The sequence below is a fragment of the Ceratotherium simum genome, chromosome 21 (genome assembly GCF_057802395.1).
Source record: "Ceratotherium simum simum isolate JZ-2026a chromosome 21, ASM5780239v1, whole genome shotgun sequence".
Taxonomy (NCBI): Eukaryota; Metazoa; Chordata; class Mammalia; order Perissodactyla; family Rhinocerotidae; genus Ceratotherium; species Ceratotherium simum.
Window position 1 is genome coordinate 992,190 of NC_141920.1, and position 19,306 is coordinate 1,011,495.

The 19,306-nt window shown below is 63.1% G+C and overlaps 1 pseudogene; it reads right to left on the reverse strand.

Annotated features, from left to right (window-relative positions):
• Nucleotides 1-6,770: 6,770 nt before the first annotated feature.
• Nucleotides 6,771-7,653, reverse strand: LOC147914169 (uncharacterized; annotated as a pseudogene).
• Between the last annotated feature and the right edge of the window lie 11,653 nt (nt 7,654-19,306).

A 19,306-nucleotide genomic window follows, 5' to 3' on the forward strand; every position in this document is an offset into this window, starting at 1 on the left:
CGTCCTGGGGTCAGGAGAAGTCTACAGAGGCACGTTCGAGGCAGGTAGGACAGGGCTGGTGAGGAGGGCGCATTCCTTGTTTTCAAACTTTTAATTTGGAAATAATGTGAAATTTACAGAAAAGCTGGAAAAATAGTATGGAGTATACCTTTTACCTAGATTTGCTTTTGTTAACATTTTGCCCCATTTCCTCAATCATTTGCTTGCTATGTGTACATGAGTGTGTGCACTCGTGTGTGTGCATTACATGTGTGTGCATATTGTGTTACACGTGTGTATGTGTGCGTTATGTGTGTGTGTACATGTTCTGCACTGTTTGAGGTCCGCCGTGGGTCTTTCACCCAGACACTCTGGCGTGTATTGACCACAGCGCATCAGACTATAAAGTGACTGTGACAGGCTGTGACACTCACCTGATGAGCCATCTGATTCCAGTTTGGTCATTAACAAAATGTCCTTCACATCGTTTTGGGGGCGGGGAGGGGAGGAGGCTTCTTGGCCCAGCCTCGTGCCCTGTGTCTGGAGGAAACCTGAAGGTCGATGCTCCACTGACCTCCCCTCCCCCATCTCCTCCCAGGCCTGTTGGGGAGGCCCCAGCGTCAATTCCACCCCTTCCTGCCCCTTCCTGCAGGGTCCCCTGGGTAGCTAATCTCTCGGCGGCCTCCGCTGGAGATGGAGGATGTCAAGGACAGATGGCGACTGCTGTCCAGGGCAAGTGCAGCACTGTAAGCACATCTTTGTGGCTGGGGAAGCCCTGCGCAATAGGCCCCTGGAAGTGGGCTTAGTCCCTGGCTGTGCATAGAGGGAGGGCATGCCCGCCAGCAGAGGTAGGGGGCAGGGGTCCCAGGGCTGGGCTTGGAGGCAGGGGTGGTGACACCAGGAGTATGCCCCCTTTGTCTGTCCTGGACGCTCCCTGGGTGACCCGGGCACCACAAGGCCCTTCCCACTGGGGGCTTAACTGAGGTGGTCGCCTTGCTTGCTGTGAGACTGACCACCAGCTCTGCCGGAGCCCCGTCGTGTGAGTGGTGTGCTGAGTGCCGGCTGCCGTCTGCACCCACACGGTGGTGTTAGTGATCTAGCGTGTACTGAGGGCTTCTCCCCGCCCTGTACCCAGGTGTGAAAACAGCTGCAGGCGAAGGTTCTGGTGTGGCCCTGGTGGGTCGGGTCTCCGTGCTGCATGCCTGCACCCTGGGACAATCCCACCAGAGGCCAATTTCCAACCACAACTCACGGGCCGCCAGTGAGGGGCCAGTGCCCGTGGCCCTACCCTTCTTGGTTGGCTGGATGGCATCCTGTGCCCTTCTCCCCTCCCCAGGGCTGTTGTCCCGGTTCCTTCTTGCCCAGGTTTGCTCCTGGTGCAGGCACCTGCGTCCCATCACTGCTCGAGCAGATCTGTTCCTTCACGCAGGTTGCACAGGGCCTCTCATGGCCCTCAAGCCCTTAAGTCACCAGAACCAGGAACTCCGTCAGCCTCTGAGGTTCTGCTCCCTGACTGCCCTCAGGGGGACAGGGCTTGATAACACATTCCCTGCCACTGAGAGCCCCTGGGCCAGCCGGGGGATGAGGCCCCCCAAGGGTCACAGAGCACATTCTGAGGGTGAGCAGACGGCAGCCTGCTCCTGCGGGAACTCGGAAGAGGAAGGAAGAGGCCTGTGTAGATGGGTACTCGGCCAGCAAGCCTTCCTGAGAAGGGGGAGGACGCAGGAGGGGCTGGGCTGCAGGGCTGCTGAGAGGCTGGGGTGGGGCCAGAGTCGGTGGGGCAGAGGCAGCCGGGGGTAGGGGGGCGGTGAGGGGGCTCTGGGGTACAAGTGGCAGAAGAGCAGTGGGCAGCTGGGCATCTGTATCTGGAGCTCAGGCGTGGGTGAGGGCGCAGGGTCGTGGTCTGAGAGGGATGTGGCACCCTGTGGCCTGGGGTCCCAGGTGGGCATGGTGTGCAGGCGTCTCTGCTCTTGCCTCTGTCCACAGCTTTTCTGCCCACTGGCTGTGGAGGGGTGCCGCCTGCTGGACACCAGGATGGGGTGGGGTGGGGCTGGTGGAGGAGGCCCTGCCCAGCCTGCAGGGCAGAACCTGGTTGGAGAGGAAGGTAGGCCTCGAGCAGCCCCAGATGATGCGATGAGTTCTGGTCTGGCCGCTCCTGGCCAGTCACCAGCCCTGGCAGCTAGTGAGGGACCCCAGGGCGGGGCAGCTTCAGGGGGTGAGTGGTATAAGGAAATGACCGTAAGGAGCGCCTGTGCTCTGGGAACACCTCCCTTGGGGTGATCAGGGAAGCCTCCAGAAGATGGATATCAAGCTGAGGCCTGAAAGGCTATTTGGGGAGGGGGCAGGGTGAGGTAGATAATAGCCTTCCAGTTGGAGCATGGAGCCGCTGGGAGTCCAGAGGGCTGGGGGTCGCTGGTTCTTCCCTGCCCTCAAGCTGCCCTCTGCACTCTGTGCGTGCACACACACACGCACAGTGGCGTACATATAAATGCACAGGTGCACGTATGAGCAAACACATACACACACACGAGCATACACACATGCCTGATTGTGTGCACACATGCAACCCATGTACACACACATGCACAAACATGCATGCACATTCGCACACTTACACATATACACCTAGGCGCACGCACACACACACACGGGTCCCGTAACACTGACAGTTAACTGTAAAGATAATAATGGTCCGAGAGAAACAGGGACCCCCTGGGGGCCATCCTGCCTTCTCCTCCTCCTGGGTGCAGAGGAAGAGCACCTCCTTGGGTGCTGTGGGTGTGAGGAAAGTGGGGGTCAGCTGGAAACAGGCCTTTCTGTGGGCTCTTGGGACACTGTCTCCAATCTTTGGGCAAGTGGGCTCTGAGAGGGATGGCTGCCATGCTTTCTAAACCAGGAAGCAGGACTGCTTGCCCTAGAGGGTTCTGCACTCCTCTGGATGTGACGTGGTTGGGGAGATGCAATTTGAGTGCTAAGGCAGAGTAGACATTTTGGAGGATTGTGGGTAAAGGACATTGGAGACTGCCTAAGGATCAGCTGGAGCTGCTTGGGCAGTGATGGCTGGGGGCCTCCGTGCATAGGGAGAGCTGTCCTCACATGGGGTCAGGGACCTGAGTGTCACATACCCAGCTGTCTGTCACTGAGTGCCCCACACTTCACCACTCAACCCTCAGCTCTTTGCCTCACCCTGTCACTGCCTCCCCTGTGTTCTCAGCATGCAGTCATCCAGGAGCATATGGGTCTTTTGAGTGACCTTTGGGTGGCCATAGTTCCAATGGGTCTGCATCCTCTTCATGCTGCTCGCCAACCCTCACTGCTTCAAAGAACTGAAAACAGGACCAGCCAGAGGGAGTTCAAGTGGTCCCACCTGTGAGGTTGATGATGCCAATGATGGTGCTGCTGCACCTGATATTGATGATGATGATGATAGTGGAGATGATGTTGGTAATGGTGGAGATGATGATGGTAATGGTGGAGATGATGATGTGGTGGTGATGGTGATGATGGTGGAGATGGTGATGATGGTGGAGATGATGATGGTGATGGTGATGGTGATGATGATGGTGATGATGGTGGAGATGATGATGGTGATGGTGATGATGATGGCGATGGTGATGGTGATGGTGGAAATGATGATGGTGATGGTGATGATGGTGGAGATGATGATGGTGGAGATGACAATGATGGTGATGATGGTGGAGATGATGATGGTGATGGTGTTGATGGTGGAGATGATGATGATGATGATGATGATGATGGAGATGGTAATGATGATGGTGATGGTGGTGATGATGGTGGTGGAGATGATGATGGTGATGATGGTGGAGATGATGATGGTGGTGATGCTGATGATAACTGTTCACATTTGCTGAGTGAACATGTCTGAGCTCAGTCTCCAGCCACAGAGGAAGAAACTGAGGCACAGAAAGGTGAACGAATAGGGTAAGGCCTGAGACTGCTCGTGCCCGATGGCTAAGGGAGGCCCACCTTCCTGCCTGCTGTCAAGAGGCTCCTGCTGTGTCCCAGACTCGGATCCAGCTGGGTTCCTGGGAGGACTACAGGAACCCGTGTTACTCTCCCTGCCTGTCAGGGTTCCATGCCCTGCAGGCTTGCCCAGATTTCGGCAGCACTTGTGGCCTGGCCCCTATGAGGGGCTCAGAAATATTTGTTGAATGAATGAACGAAGAGAATCCAGGTGTGCTGGGACCTCATCCTGTGTGGGCCTGAGGGTATCTCCCCGCCCAGGTCTGAGGTACTGGGGCAGGGGGCAGTCTCCCAGCGGGGAAGGGGCTGCCTCTGCTGTCATGCGCACGCAGATGGCCTTCAGAGCTGGCCTCTGCTGCCCGGCCTGTCCAGGTGCAGAGTCCTGCAGAGACACCAAGACACCTTGTGTGGTGGGTGCAGGCACCTGCAGGAGGCCAGGCCTGCAGGTCCAGGTCTCCACGCTGTGAGGTGTGCTGCATTCTCCGTGCGCCTGAAGGGGGTTCTGTGCTGCCTGGCTGCACTTTGAGACCCTACCTGAGCTTGGTGTGTGCTTCCTGGAGCAGCCCCGTCCTGACCCTGCAGACACACTGCCTGCCGTGCAGTGTTGACTGCGCTTTTTGAGCCATAACAGGGCACAGCCTGGGGCTGAGAGTGTCCTGAGCCTGGTCTTGTTGGTCATCCATTCCTATGGGGCGCAGAGAGCCGGGCCTCCCCGGGGCTGGTCACGGGTCCTGGTCCTGGCTTGGGGCTCTCAGTAGGAGGGTCCAGAGCAGTCACAACCCAGGACAGCCCAGGTGCCCTCCCTGAGGTCTAGAGCTCCTGGCATAAACTCGTGTGTAGGCGCGGCCCCAGGGCTAGGCTGTAATGCTGAGTCCACTGGACTCTGGGGCCAGAGTGGTGTCCTCTGCCGAGGGGTGACCTTGAGGTCAGGCCCTGCCAGGAGTCGTGTGTACCTTGACGTGGGGAGTTGGGGAAGGGGTGCTGCGGGGGCCCACAGGCACCTGGGGCAGCCTGAAATGACCTGCTGAATGTAGCTGAAGACCTGAGACTGGGCCTGGCACTCCGTGAGCAGAGCCTTGTTACCTTCTGGAGGGACTGTGAGTTTCCAGCTCGTTCCATCTCCAGCCCCTGGCCAGAGGAGGGAGCTCGGCTACCCTTGGCTTTTAGCAGGCCCCACTCCCGCGTCAGAGCATCTGCAGAAATGGCTTGTGAGGGGCCTCTTCTGAGTCATTTCTGGCTCCTGTTCCCCAGCACCTGCCTGCCTGCTGCGAACTCCCTGGGTGGTGAGGGTTTGGGATCAGCCGGGCCAGCTGGGGTGGAATGTAGACCTGGGAAGGGCAGGCATGTGCCATCTCTGTGGCCATTCTTGTCTGTGCTGCTGCTGACTCTCCCCAGGGAGGCAGGATGGTCTCTGCATGTCCCGGGACCAGATGGCTGTGGGAATGTAGTGGGGAGGTGCCTGGCCACGCAAATGCGTCCTTTCCGTGCTCCTCCTGAAACATGCCCCCAGAGTGGGGCTGGGGCTCAGCCCTGGCCTCGGCTTCCCCTGGGCAGCCTCTCTCATTCGCCCCTGGGAGACACGTGGGTTTTGTTCTTCCCTTTGTGCAGAGGAGAAGACAAGGTCCACTGGGAACACGATGGTGAGAAGGGAGGTGGGCAGAGTCCAAGGTGGGGTGCAGACCTGCAGCGTCTTGGCCCAAGTGCAAGAGGGATCCTGCTTTCCTGAAGGTAGCCCTTTCTTTGTGGCCTGCCCAGGAGGCCTTGGTAGAGGCTCCACGGTGTGTGCCAGGGCCTGGGGGTCTGTGCTCTCTGGGGTCACCCACTCCTAGTGTCCAGGCTTATGGGCCAGGCCAGGAGGTGGCCAGGGGCAGGCAGCCCAGAGAGCCCAGCTCCAATCTGCACACTGGCCAGAGGCCTGCCCAGGGCCTGGACTTGGGGGGGCCTTGACTGGGAGGTGAGGTCACATCAGGGCTGAGGGCACGAGGAATGTGGGGGGAGTGGCCGCGCCGGCCCGGGCTGACCACTGCCCGGCCATGCAGCGCCTCCCGCTTTTGCTGCCGCAGCGGAGTGGCCAGTGCTGGAAGGTCTGGAAGGCACACCTGAGGGAGTCGTGCAGACGGCCGCAGGCAGGCGGCGCCAGCCTTGGTGGTTTAGGTCTTATTCAGAGCAGAGAAGTCTTCTCTGCAGGGCTGGATCTGTGGGCAGGCCAAGCAGGGGCTCCTCGAGTCTGTGCCTGGCCCCTCACTGGCCCCACCCTGGGGCTGGTGCCCAGCCCTGTCTCGGAGGATGTTCCGAGGACCCAGCTTGCTGTCCCCCAGGATGACGCCCCAGCACCTCCGCAGGCAGTGTCCTGTGGGCCGCCAGGAGCTTGGGGGCGGTTAGCACTAGGCAGAGGGCCCAGCTCTTCCCCTGGGGTGGGGTCAGTGGACTGTGTGTGGGTGTGTGAGCATGGATGTGTGAGAGCGTGTGACAGCGTGTGAGGAGGAGGGGGCTGAGCATGGACATGCGCGGCCATGTTGGGTGCTGAGTGCAGGATCTGGGCTCTGTCCTGTGGCACGTGGCTCTCCCCGCACTGCGGCATCGTCCGAGGCCTGCCCGTCTGAGGCCTGCCCAGTGGAGGCCCCGAGAACTCTGTGGAACAGTGGACCCACCCAGGGGCCTGAAGCGCAGGCGCACTGACCTCATTTGGGGGAGGTTTTAGGAGGACGGAGCTCCCCAACTTCCTCCCCGGGGACCCCCACCACACACCAACTAGCCCAGGGAAAGTTCCGAGGGCCAAGCCTCAGCTCTAGGTGTCCTCCCCCTCCCCTGCCTGGCTAACCGCTTGGAAGGTCCATTCTGGTCAGGAGCCAAGTCGCCAGGAAGGGAGGTGGGCAGGCACGAAGCCTGGTCCAGAGAGCAGGGGAGCAGGGACCACCTTTCCTCGAAGGGAAGGTCCATGCTGCCAGTTCAGGGAGGTTCTGAGCAGCCCCAAGAGAAAGCTTAGACCTGACAAGGGCCACACTCCTTCCACGCCCAGCATGGTCACCCAGACCCATGCTGTCTCCCCAGTCCCTTCAGTGCTATCCTGGAGTGACCCTGGGGCACCTCTCCCCCCAGGACCAGAGGTGCCCCTGAGGGTGCTGTCTGCACCCCCTCCCAGGGGAGGGAAGGAGAAGGGGCCACCCAAAGCCCAAGGTCAGTGCTCTGGGGCCAGCTCTGCTGCACCGTGGTCAGACTGGGGATCACTGGGGCCACCTCTGCACTTCCCCATCCTCCAGGGGGTAGGAGATTGGAGGACTCTGTCCTCGGGCTCTGCAGTGACCCCGACTCAGGGGGTGGGGTGGGAAGACGGAAGCCCCTGGCTTCTGCTTGAGCCTGCAGTGTGCATCACAGAGAGGGGCTGGAGGTCCAAGCTGAGAGAAGGAGCGGTCAGGCAGGTTCCCTGCCCTGCGGCTGCAGGAGGGCGTGGAGGTTGAGGGACCACGGCCTGAAACCCAAGTAGCTCCTTCTGTCTTGGTTTTCTGCTGCCTCCTAGGGCCTGGGGGCTGGGAGAATTTGAGGGGGACCAAGGCCCTTGCCCAGGCTTGGAGCCTGGCCAGAGGGGCTCATCCTTGCCCTAGTTAAGAGGAAAGCCTGGGCAGCTGCAAAGCCAGGGTCCAGCACTTGCTGGGAGGAGGGGCGCGTGTGGTCACCTCCTCCACTGACCATCGCTGGGGCAGCGTGGGCAGCACAGCCCTGCAGCTGAGTGACCCAAGGTGCTGTGGGGGCTAGGGAAGCCTGGGGATGGGGAGCCTGGCCAGTGAAGGGAGGCAGGAGGAGCCCGTGGGCCAGGGTACCAGCAGGTGGCGCTGGCTCCCGAGGACAGAAAAAAAATGCCTGCAGCAAACCTGAGTGGGTGTCACTGCGGCTGCAGACGGTGGGGGAAGGACTGCCATCTTCCCCCTTGGCTGCGGAGCCTCCCGTGCCTGGGTCCCACATAGTCTAGAGTGAGGTTTGGGGCGGGATGCAGTCCGGCGCATCCACCTGTCCTTGTTTGGACCCCAGGCGCAGGTGTAGACGTGTCCCCTCCCCCACCCCCATTTTGAGCCTCCTCCTCCTTGAGGCGCGGGGGCAGTTCCAGGAGCTCAGTGAGGGCCACCCCCACGCCGCCGCCGAGGGGACTGAGGAAGGACAGACTTTGCAGTGACCTCAGACCCTACTCCATCCCCTTCCTCGTTGCCATGGCAACTGCCCAGCACGCCTGCGGTTGAGGCGAGTGGCCCTTGGGACACAGTTGGCCCTGCGCCCGCGGCTCCTGTCCCGCGGGGCCGTCCCACAGCCAGCACCGCGGACAGCGCCCCGACCCGCCTGGTGGGTGGTCGGACCTCCCCAAACCGAGCCCCAGCGGCCGCCGATTCCCGGCGCGTGGAGCACCCCCTGGCCCCCGCCGGCTCCCACCTCCCACTCCGCCTCTCCCCGCGGACCCCCACCCCCTTTGTCTCCGGGGCCCCTCGCTTCCTCGGACACCCTCCCGGTCGCCACCGCCCTCTGGGCTCTTGGCGCTCCGTGCTGCGGGCACACATGGCCCAGGGCCGAGGCCGGGTGGCCGCAGCCTCGTCTGGGCCACAGGCTTCCCCCTCGGTCGCCCCCACCCGCCCCGCGACGCCCGAAGCATGCGGGCCCCTTTGTGTCCCGCGGCCAGGTCCCCGGCCCGGCAGCTGAGCCACCCTCTGGGCGGGCGCATTGTTCGTCGGATTTGTCCTCAGCGCGAGGGGCCGCCAGGGGCCGGGCTCGCCTTCCTCCCGCGGGAGGGGCGCCGCGCGGGCCGGGTTCGCGGGCCATTTCCATGAGAAAGGAGCGGCGGAGGCGCCTCTCTTGGCATTCACCGCGTGCCTTAATTGTATAGACATTAAATCAAGGTCCGCTGTGAACACGGAGAGGGGCCCTCAGGGCTGCGGCGGGTGGCGAGCGGCCGGGCCGGGGTCTGGGCCGCCGCTCCGGCTCGCGTGGGGGGCCTCGCCCGACGAAGGGCGCGAACGCTCCGGCGTCTTCGCCGCGGGGCGGGCGGGCGGGCGGGGGCGCTGCGCCACGTCGACGGTGCTTCCTCGGACTCCAGCCCGGATCCGCCCCCAACTCTGAGGAGCCCACTCTTCTCCCCCTCCCGCAGCAGGGAGGGGGCCCCAAGCAAACCCCTAGGGGCGTCCTGGGTGACTGGCGCCCCGCGGAACCACGGCGAAGAGGCGAGCGAGCGTGTGCGCGCCCCGCTGCCTCCCGCGGGCCGCCGAGAGGTGCAGAGCCCACTCCTCCAAGCAGCGCGAGCTCCTCTGCAGCTGCCCTCTCCCTGCTCTGCTCTCCTCCCTGGCATGACCCACGAGCGCGCTCCGAATGTGGTTAAAAGAAAGAATCTCGATGCTCAGAGATGAAAACCAGTCTCTTTTTACAGCCCAGTGAGCTCACCCTCCCCGCGCGCCGGGGCCCGGTGAGAAGGTGCTCGAGCTGTTGGAGGAAAGACAGACGGCGAGACCCGGAGAGGCCGCTCGCTGGGTTCGCCCCGGCCCGGCCCCGAGCGCAGTTACCCGTCCCGGGCGGAGCTGCCGCCGCCGCCTGCCGCTCCTCGGCTGCCGCCGTCTCCGCCTCCGTTCCCAGGAGCGTTGCCCGTTCCCGCCTTCTCCTCGGCGCTCGCGGCCCCCACAAGCCGCTGCCCGGGGCGGAGGAGGGCGCAGGGACGCCGCCAAAGGTGCCGGGCAAGTCCCGGAGCGCCGAGGGCCGGCTGGGAGCCGAGTGTCCGCGGGGTCAGCTGCGGGCGCCCAGCTCCTGCTCGCCCGGACCGACCCGGACACGACTGTCCCCGCGCCCGCCGCAGCTGCCTCCGCGCGTATCCGCGCTCGGCTCGGGCACCCGGCGATTATCACTGGGGCGCGCGGTGACGTCACCCGGGCCCGGCTCCGCCGCCGCCTCCCCGAGGTGTCCTTGAGAACTGCGGGGCACGCGCGCCGCGCACACGCGCACACACGCACTGCGCGCCCGGTGCCTCCCGCGCACACTCGCCGCGTCCCGCCCCGCGCGCTCCTCCGCTCACACGGACCCGCCCTCGAGCCCCCTGGACCGTGCCGGGCGCCCTGCGGCCACACGAATGACCACTGAAACACCTCTCGCTCACACTCTCAAACCCCGCCCGCACCCACGCGAGCGCTCCTCCTGCAGCTCCCGGACCTTAGTCGCTCCGGGCGCACACTGTAGCCCGCTGGCCACACCTCGCCCGCACACAGCCTAGCTGCGCCCGCAGACGCACCTCCGCACTCAGGCCTGCTTCGCGGGTGTGAGTCTCCTGTACACACTCCGCTAAGCGCACACGCCGTCGTTCCCCGCGGCCCCTCCAGCCCCCGGAAGAAGGGAAGGGACTTGCGGAGAGAGCGGGCACGGACCGCGGACCTGGCGCTGTAGGCCTTGCTGGGTGTTTCTATGGAGGAGGGGAACAGCGACCTCCACCAAAGACGGCCCCCTTTTCTCACTGTGTCCTGACTGGGTGGGGAGTTCCTGCCCCCAGAGACCACGGAAGCACAGGCGACACCTCACGGCCTGACTGCTGGGCCGGTGTCCTCCCCTTGGAGTCCTTTCCCGGGCTGACCCTGATCTGTCCCTCCTAAGCCACCGCCTCATGCCTCCCCCACGGGCCTTTGTTCCGGTGCGGACGGTGAGGGAGCTGCAGACCTAGGCCGGGCTGGCAGGCCGCTGCCCCCTTCTCCTTCCCTCCAGGCCACCCGGCTCTTGCGCCCTCTGCCCTTGGAGCACAGCCCACTGACCCTTCCACCTTGGGGGCACCATCCGGCGTCCATCCTTCTCGGCCTCTCCAGCACTGAGGGAGCCGGGAGAGCCAACTGGGAAGGAGGTTGGGACTCAGCGGCTCTGCCCCCAACCACCACCCGTCCTCTACCGGCCAGGTCGCTCCTCCCTCTTGGTGTGGCTTCAGCCTGACCCTTCCCAGCCGCAGTTCCTTTGCCCTGGCCGGCCCTTCTCTCTCCTAAGAGATGCGCAACCCCCCCACTCCTCCATGCTGAAGTGGAACCTTCGGCTACCCCCAGGCCAACCCTCGGGGCTCACAGCCACTGCCTGGCCCAGGCCGGAGGACATGGAGGGGGAAGGATGCCAGGCAGCCGGCAGTTTCAGCTTCATCATGGACTGTGTCTCCCTCCGCCTCTGCCGGCAACGGATGGGGGACTCCTCCCTCACCCTGAGGCTGCTCCCCTGGCAGTGGGGTCTGCTGTCCATGGTGTTGAAACCGAACCTTGAACCCCAGTCTCGTCTTCTCCTGCCTTGCCTCCAGACTTTTCTCCCCGTCCTCTCCAGGCCCTGGCTGGTCCAGTAGGGAAGATGCCTGCCCCCACCCTTGGCTTCTAGGATGCGTTCTTGCCGGCTCCAGCTTCCAGCTCCCAGGAGCTTGTTTGTATTCTAAGGGGGACAGTTCCTCAGGTTTATGGATCCTAAATCGTTTTTTGGGTCCCCTTTCCTACAGGGCTAGCTCCACCAGGGCCAGGGGAGGGTCACAGCCCCCTCAGAACCGTCCTCTCCCTTGCAGAACATTTCCACTCTGCCTGGCATCACCACCGGAGGTCTCTGCACAGGCAGGGCAGGCGGCCTGGGTCGCACCCCTTTGCTTTTTGCACATCCCCAGGTCAGCCCGAGGGCATTTCCTCTTGCCATTTTTACCTCTGGAGTCCGGAGCACCGATGGGGTCCAGGCTCGTTCCTCCCATTCCCAGCGACTGGCAGCCCCCACCCTCACCCGACAGAGGAAGAGCCGCCCCAGGCATGGGGGTGGAGTCGACCAGTGGGTGCCGGGTGGGAAAGAGAGCCGGCCTCCAGCTTCCGCCTTGCCCGCCCATCTGCACCAGCCCGGTGGGGACCTTCTTGGTGGCCTGGGAGCCTCTAAAGGTTTCATAAAAGTTGACTTACTGCTGCCAGGCCCTGGCTCAGGTCTGTGCTCCTGTCGGCTCTGCAGGCGTGGGCCCAGCTTCGCTGCACTCCGAGCCTTCTCCACCACTGCGCACGCTGCCGCTGTGTCTCCCCAGCACACAGAGAATTTATGTTTGAGAATTTATTTCTTTGCCAGCTCTGCAGATGGGGGCAGGGGGCTCCCTGCTTGGAGTGAAGGGCGAGGGGAGGTGGCAGCCAGGCCGGCTCAGGGCTCCGGGTTCCAGGCGCCTGCCTCTGTGCACACAAAGGCCCTTCGCACCACGGCCCTGCAACTTGGAGACGGGTCAGGTGGCTTCGCAGGGCGGGGGCAAGAGGAGGAAGGAAGGGAAGGACGCAGTTTGAGACCCCCTCCCCCTTCTCTCCCCTCCGCCACTGTGAAAGCCTGCGAATAGCGTGGGATTAAACAAACCCGCAGAAATGGTGGAGAATCCCTTCCCTGCCTGCTCCTGCCTCCTCGTCACACCGCCCGCCCGTCCTGGGCACCAGGTCTGTCATTCCTCCAGAAAGGGGCGGGGCCGTGGCGACATCTGGGAACAGCTGGCTCACTGCCACTCGACCCTTGATCCCGCCCTCCTTCCAAGGTGGGGAAGGAATGGGGGACGGGGTCTTCCAACCTGCAGAAGGTGGGGGAGAGGCTGGAGGCCAGGGGCAGGGGCCTGCAGCACAGATACCGCCTGGGGAGGGGGAGGCTTCGGGCTTCTAGCCTCAGGGAGGAGGGGGCAGTTTGCTGCCCCAGGCGCAGGTTCCTCCCACCAGGAACCAGTGACTCCAAACATTTCTCCTGAGGGAAGCACCCAGGTCTTGCCCCTCCGTGCAGGGTGGACGTCCCCGTTCCTCCCACATCCGGACTACGGCTCCCAGAGGCAGAGCAGGTACCTGATGCCAGGAGGGAAGGGCCCCCCCACCCAGTTGGGACCCTCTGCAGCCCCTCCTCCTGGGCACGCTGTGCCTGGCTGCCTCCCCCTGCATGACTGGGGGGTAGGAGTGCACAAGAAAACCTCCCCCCGAGCTCAGAGGCCCAGGTCTCCACCCAGAGAGGCCCTTTCTGCCTGTCCCTCTGGCTTAGGTCTGGATGGGGCCCAATATGGAGAGGGAGTCCCTCCCCTCGCCCTTTGAAGTGGGTGGGGGGCCGGGACCCCCACCACGCCTGAGTACTGAGGGCCAGAGCGCGGCCACCACAAAGGCAGCGATTGTGAGCCTGGCCAGGCGCACAATGGGGCAGGAGCTGCTCAGGGGCCAAGGGCCTTCGCATGGAAATGAGGCCGCCGCCCCTTTCCTGCCACCCCCGCCCCCTGCTCCCTCGTCCCTCGCCCTGGCCCAGCCCCTGGGAGGGACAGACGGACCAAGGGCCAAGAGCCCCAAAGGTGTAACTCCTCTCCATCCTGGTCATCCGGCCTGAGGGCGGGGGTGATGCTGGTCTGCGGACGCCTCGGGGTGGTTGCTACAGGAGGCCAGGTGAGTGACACGTTGGGTAGGGTGGGCAGGGAGTGAGGGCGGCCCAGGCAGGACCGGAGTGAGGGGCGTCTGCTGGACGCCTGGCCAGTGGCGGGAACAGACCTTTTGTTTCCAGGCGCCAGGCCTCCCGAGGTTCCAGGCGGCTCCTTCACCACTGGCCGGAAAGCAGAACCAGGGCTGGCTGCCCTCCCCACCAGCCTCCCAGCCCCTGCCCCAGGGCTCGCCTCCCCGCTCCACAGGACTGGGTCCTGGCTTTGGAGCAGCACCCCCCTTGCCTCCAGGCCCTGCTGGGGTCCCAGAGGGTATGTTGTGGGGAGGGGACCCAGGCTGGCCCCCTCTGGCCCCACCTAGGGAGGGTCAGCAAATTACCCCTTAGAAGAAGGGGGTGAGGTCCTGCCCTGACTATTGCTCTCCAGAAAGCTCTGAGGGGCTGGAGCAGGCGCAGGCTCTGGGGGCTGGTCTCCCATCTCTTTAACCCCCACTCACCAGCCCTGAGCAATGAGAGCCCCTCCTGCACAGCGACGGGGGCCCAGCTCCCTGGACAGCGTGCCCACCCAGGCGTGCTGGACCCTGTGGGCAAGGATGCCCTTCTGGAATCCAGGCCTTGTGAAGCTGCGGGCAGGGAGCCCCTTGGCCCTGGGATTCCCTCCGTGGGCCCCCGGCCCCGCTGGCTGTTGGGCTCCTGAGCCAGGCAGGGTGTAGGCTGGATGAGGCCAGCCTGGCCCCGGGTCGAAGGGCACCTTGTCCCCAAGTCTACATAGGGTGGGGGCTCTGTGTGTGCCCTGCCTCCTCAGCTTATAGCCTGGGGGAGAAGCAGCCCTGTGTCCACCCACCCAGGAGGGCCAGCAGGTGGGTGAGGAGGGATGGCATTCCCCTGTTGGCCAGCCTGACCTCTGATTGCGGAGCAGGGTGCCCAGCTCTCAGGCAGCCCCCCCCCACTTCCTCAACCCCTTTGGCAGTGCCCCCCCATCAAGCCCCCCCCGACCCCCCTCCAACCCCAGTTAGAAGCAGGATGGGCTCTGCACCTGGGGGTGGAGGGGTGGTGGCCCTGTCTCTCGCCTGCTCCAGGGGACCCAGTGCTGCCCCCTTCTCCCTCAGTTCTCAGAGGCCCCAGCACTCAGGACCCTCACGAGGGAGTCCCACCACAGTGGCAGAGGGGCCTGAGCCAGCCCAGATTGCATCCTGGAAGATGGAGGATCTGGAGAAATGGCTTGGCTTGGAGTGGGGAGTGTTAGGACCTTCCTGCTGGGCTGACGGGGCCACATCCCTGCCTTTGGCAGCCTTGGTCACAGTGACCAAGACCGGAGTGAGGGACCAAAGTGGCCTCCCGCTGGGCCCGGCCCTTCCCGGAGTCCAGGTCCCTGCCTCCCCGTCCCCACCCCCCGTCCTGGTGCATCTGTCCCTCTCCCTCTAGACTATTCTTTCCCCGTTTCCATCTCCAGATCTCTCTCCCACGGGTCTGTGTGTTGCCGACTCTTCCCTTCTCCGTTCTCGCTTGTCTCTGTACCGCCCTCGCTCCCTCTCATTCCTCCTCTCTCTCCCACCCGCCCGTTTCTCCTTCCTCTCTGCCTCCATCCTCCTGCCCCGTCTCTGTCCCCTCCACCTCCCTCCACCTCTGAGAGTCTCTGGCTCCCTTTCCCTCCTGACCCACACCTTCCTCCAGGGCCTCCGCCATCTGCTTCTCATGAGGGATTCAGCAGGAGAGGGGGGTCCTCGGGGGGGCCCCAGGAGGCCCCAGGGCTTCTTAACTTGTCTGCTCTCGGGGGCAAGAGCACTTTCTCGCCTTCCTCTCCGGCGGTGCCCCCACCCCGTACGTCAAATGTTGCAGAGGTGTCTCATGCTGGGAGAGACGTCTGGCACCTCTGCCGCAGGCCTGCAGGAGACACCCCCTGTACCTTCCGGGGGGCCCAGGCCTAGGGAGCGGGGGGGAGGACAAGCCCCGTGTCCCAGGGGCTGAGTGGGACTGTGGGCCCCAGGAAAACTGACCCCTCCTATCAGACCATTGCAGACCCCAGGGAGGGGCACGAGAGCCTGGGGTTTACACTGTGGGTGGTGCAGTTGCCGCTGGCAGGGGACAACGCTGTGCCTGTGCTGTGTGCCCAGTGGCTCTGGGAGGAGAGCAGGAGGGTGCAGGCAGGAACGTGGGGCTGGGCCGGACCGGGGGCCCAGCCTGGAGTGCCGGGGGGTGCACACTGAGGGGTCTGGGCTTGACTTGATGAGGGGCCCCGGGGACCTGGGGGAACTGTCCGCTCATGGTGGGTGTGAGGAGAAGGGGCTGGTTGGTGTGGGTTTGTCTTCATGTCAGAGCCTTCGGCGGGCCATGGGCATGTGGGAAGTTGAGTCAGGCTGCTTGGCTTTAGTCGTGTTCACCGCAGCGTCAATGTGTATTTAGAGCCAGCGACGGTGACTTCCCAGATAAAGACCTCTTTAAAATACAGCTATGTAAGTAAGAAGAGTGGATGGAAGAGATCTGAGGTCAGGGACAGCAGCAGGTGGGTCTCTGTGGCCCAGGGGTGTGGGGACACTGAGGCTCGGAACCAGTTGGCCACAGGGGCCTCCATGCCCCTGGGGGTGTCGTGGTTTCTGTGCAAAAGGCTTGTACCAAGCATTGGGTTTCACTTCCTATTTGTGACTTTTGAAAATCTGCTGTTTCCCACCCAGAGCTTGCTTGGGGGGAGGTTGCCTGGCGTCAGCCGTGGTGGTGACGGGGGTAGAGTGGCACGGGCTGACCCTGGGTTCTCCGGGCCCTTGTCCCTGTTATTGGAGGCATCTCAGGCTGGACAAGGGGGGTGTGCTGTCATTCTGTGCAGCCCAAGAGCCCACCTGGGGGCCTGCAAGGAGGGAGATGGAGCTGAATGTACGTGCTGGGCAGGAGCAGAGGCAAAGGATGGACACGTCCACTTGGACATGCCCTGTGGTCACTGTCACCCTTGGCCGTCACTGGGACCACTTTGTGCAGCTCTGTTTTCCGCTGACTCTCCAAGCCTTCTTTCTCCCTGAATCTTCCTTAGGCAAGGGTCCTAGACACTGATTCTCACTGAGGTGTGAACAACTGCTAAGATCTGCTATTTCCTCTCCAGCTGACTCCTCCTCTCTACTCTGTGCTCTGGGCGGCTGCCCGTGTGCTGCATCTGTGGGCTCCATGCCTCTGGCTCCCAGCTGGCTCTGGCTGTGGGAGGAGGGGAGGGTGAGGTGGGGTTCACCCCACACCTTCCTCGCAGGGTGCTCATTCTTGACGGCTGCTGCTCTTTCCAGGCGGCCACTCCTTAGGTCCTGTTCCTGTGGCCTGGAGGGGTAAACTCGATTCCACGAGCCCCAGGACAGTTCTGTCCCTAGGTGTCTTGCCCCCGCCTGTGCTGTTGGAATGTGCCCCTTAGGAAGCTCTCCTACGTTACTCAACTCAAGGGTGCCGCCTGTCTCTTGCCAGTTGGCCTTGCTGGGAAGGACAGAGTTAATGGCAAGCTTTCCTGTCCCCTAGACCAGAGCAAGAGACTCTGGGGCCCCAAAAGGCCTCCCAGCCTCCCTTCAATGACCGAGGAGGGAGATACAAGTCTGATAGATCGAAGGGCAGGAAGGGGAGGGCAGTCCCAGTGGGAGACCTGAGGGCAAAGTGAGGAGCACCAGACAAGGGTGTGGTGGGGGCTGGGGTGAGGACAGCGCCCTGAACGCTTCTGGTCCTTCCTAAGCCCCTCTGACAGGAGTAGCTGGGCCTCGCCCTTACCTGCCCCTCTCTTCTTCCTCCCCCCTTCCTGCCCCTCCCTCCCCCTCCCTCCCCCTTGGCCCTGCATTGTCTCTCTTCTTACCCTCCTGATACCTTTTGCTCCTTCAGGCTCCTTTCTGCAGGGCTGGCCTTGCCCCCGTCCCCACCAGATGCTCCTCTCCCCACCCCACTGAAATTTGGCTGCCTCAGAGGGGCGTGGCCTCCATGAATGGGCCAGTACGTGGCTGAGTTTCTCCTTGGGACAGTCTCGGGCATCTTTGCTGGGTCCCAACACAGGCAGGGCCAGCCTCATGGCCCGAGAGTGGGTTTCAGAAGGAGACCGGCCTGGGTGAGTTCCGCTTTGCCCTTTCTTGCCAAGGGCGCCTGAGCTGCTCAAGCCTCAGTGTCCTCATCTGAGAAATGGGGACACTAACAGCCCTGCCTCCCAGGGCCTGTGAGAGAATTTAGGGAGGACCAGAATACGGCAGCTGTTTCATTTGTAAAAGTAACATTTTAACGAAAATGCACACTTTTGAAGTAAGACAATCCTGCGAAGCTCTGTTTGTTCAGAACTCCACATTCTCCCATTTTGAAGGGTACTACCTCATCTACGAGTACCTGGTTTCCACCAGGACTCGGCGAAGGGCAAGGAGAAAGGACGTGTCCAAAATGGACCAACAGGGTGGTCCTCAAATTTGGGGAGGACCAGGGCAGGGCCTCCATAGTGGAAGCTGCTGGTGGCTTTCTTCCCCCGGTCAAGCCACACCTGAGGACGCTGGCTGAACCTGAATCCTCCCAGGGGACAGATCCTGATGGACCCCAAGGGGCAGAAGGGGGAGCCAGGCCCCCCAGATGGCACACCCCGCACCCCGCTACCCCCTCACCTCCTCACACACACACTCCCCACTCTGTGGTGGGCGGGGCATTCTGCTGACGGGGCTGATGGACTGGAGGGGCCTTGGCCAGCGAGGAGCTGTCCGAGGTGCTGCCCATGCGCCTGGCAACGCCCAGTCTCTTGTGAAAGGGACCCTCGCAGACACTGGCCCACGCTTCACTTGAGCCTTCACTTGATGGGGGCAGAGCACACCCACAGCCAGCTGTCGAGTGTGGGGGACACACACCAGGGTCTCCAGACCCCAGCCCAGGGCTCATGAGGCGTGCCTGTCTGGCTTGTCCAAAACGCTGGCCTCATGCCCCGTAATCTGAGGGATGAGAACTCAGGAGACCCTGGTGAGGGACAGGTTCCCAAACCCCTGGGAAGTCCCCCCCAGGACTGTAAAACCTCGCCCCCACCTCTGTACAACAGTGTTCGTGTTTCAGGCTTCCAGATAATTCTGGCCGGTGCCTGCCCTGCTCTTGGTTTGTGCCTCAGGCAGGCCCCTGCTCTGTTCTGGGCCACCAGGCCCTGTCTGCAGGACAAGGAGGGGATGTGGGGCTCTACAAGCCTCTCTGCTGATCTCCGGCACCCCCCGCAAGGCCCGGCTAGATCCCAGGCCTCCTGCCCTCTCCTCCCCACTGGCCTGGGACTTCCGTCCCCACAGCACTGGCCAGGATGGACGTCGTTTCAATGTCTCCCTCCCCTCCACCCACCCCAGCCCGTCTGAGCCTCTCTGCTCCCCTCTGCAGTGCAGTCCGCCAGGTGGCCTCGCCCCCTGCCACCCCTGGGCTGGGAACCCCCCTCTCGCATGGACACTGGAGCCCCCTACCTGCCAGCAATCCACCTTCCATACAGAAACATGCCCCGCTCTCGATGCTTACCTCCAACAGCTTCCCGATGCGCTCAGGAGGAGACCTGAGTACCCAGTCAGCCCCCAGGCCCCGCAGGACTGGCCCCCAACCTGAGTAGCCCCTCCGCTTTCCCTCGGGCCCCGTCTTGATCCCAAAGTATGAGGTGACATTCGTGGAGTGTTTACTGTTGGTACCTTCCTCATCCTCTGCTCTGGAACTTCTCAAAGGTGGGCCAGGTGGACCTCATCACTCTGGAGCCTGACACCTGCTGGGTTCTGGCCTTGTGGTTCCAGATGTGAAGGGCCAATTTCCAGGGGACTCCGAGCTGCACGAGCTGCGACCACCCCTCGTCCTCAGACCCTCAGGTCAGGGGAGGGCAGGCAGTTGGCAGCACCTGAGGGAGCGTGGCCAGGGGAGGGGCTGAGGTGGAGGAAGCAGGTGGGCAGGGAGGGCATAGAGCCATCACAGCTGGAGGCTCAAGGGTGAGGGAGCAAGAGAAGTGGTCTGTAGGAGCAGCCTTATGACT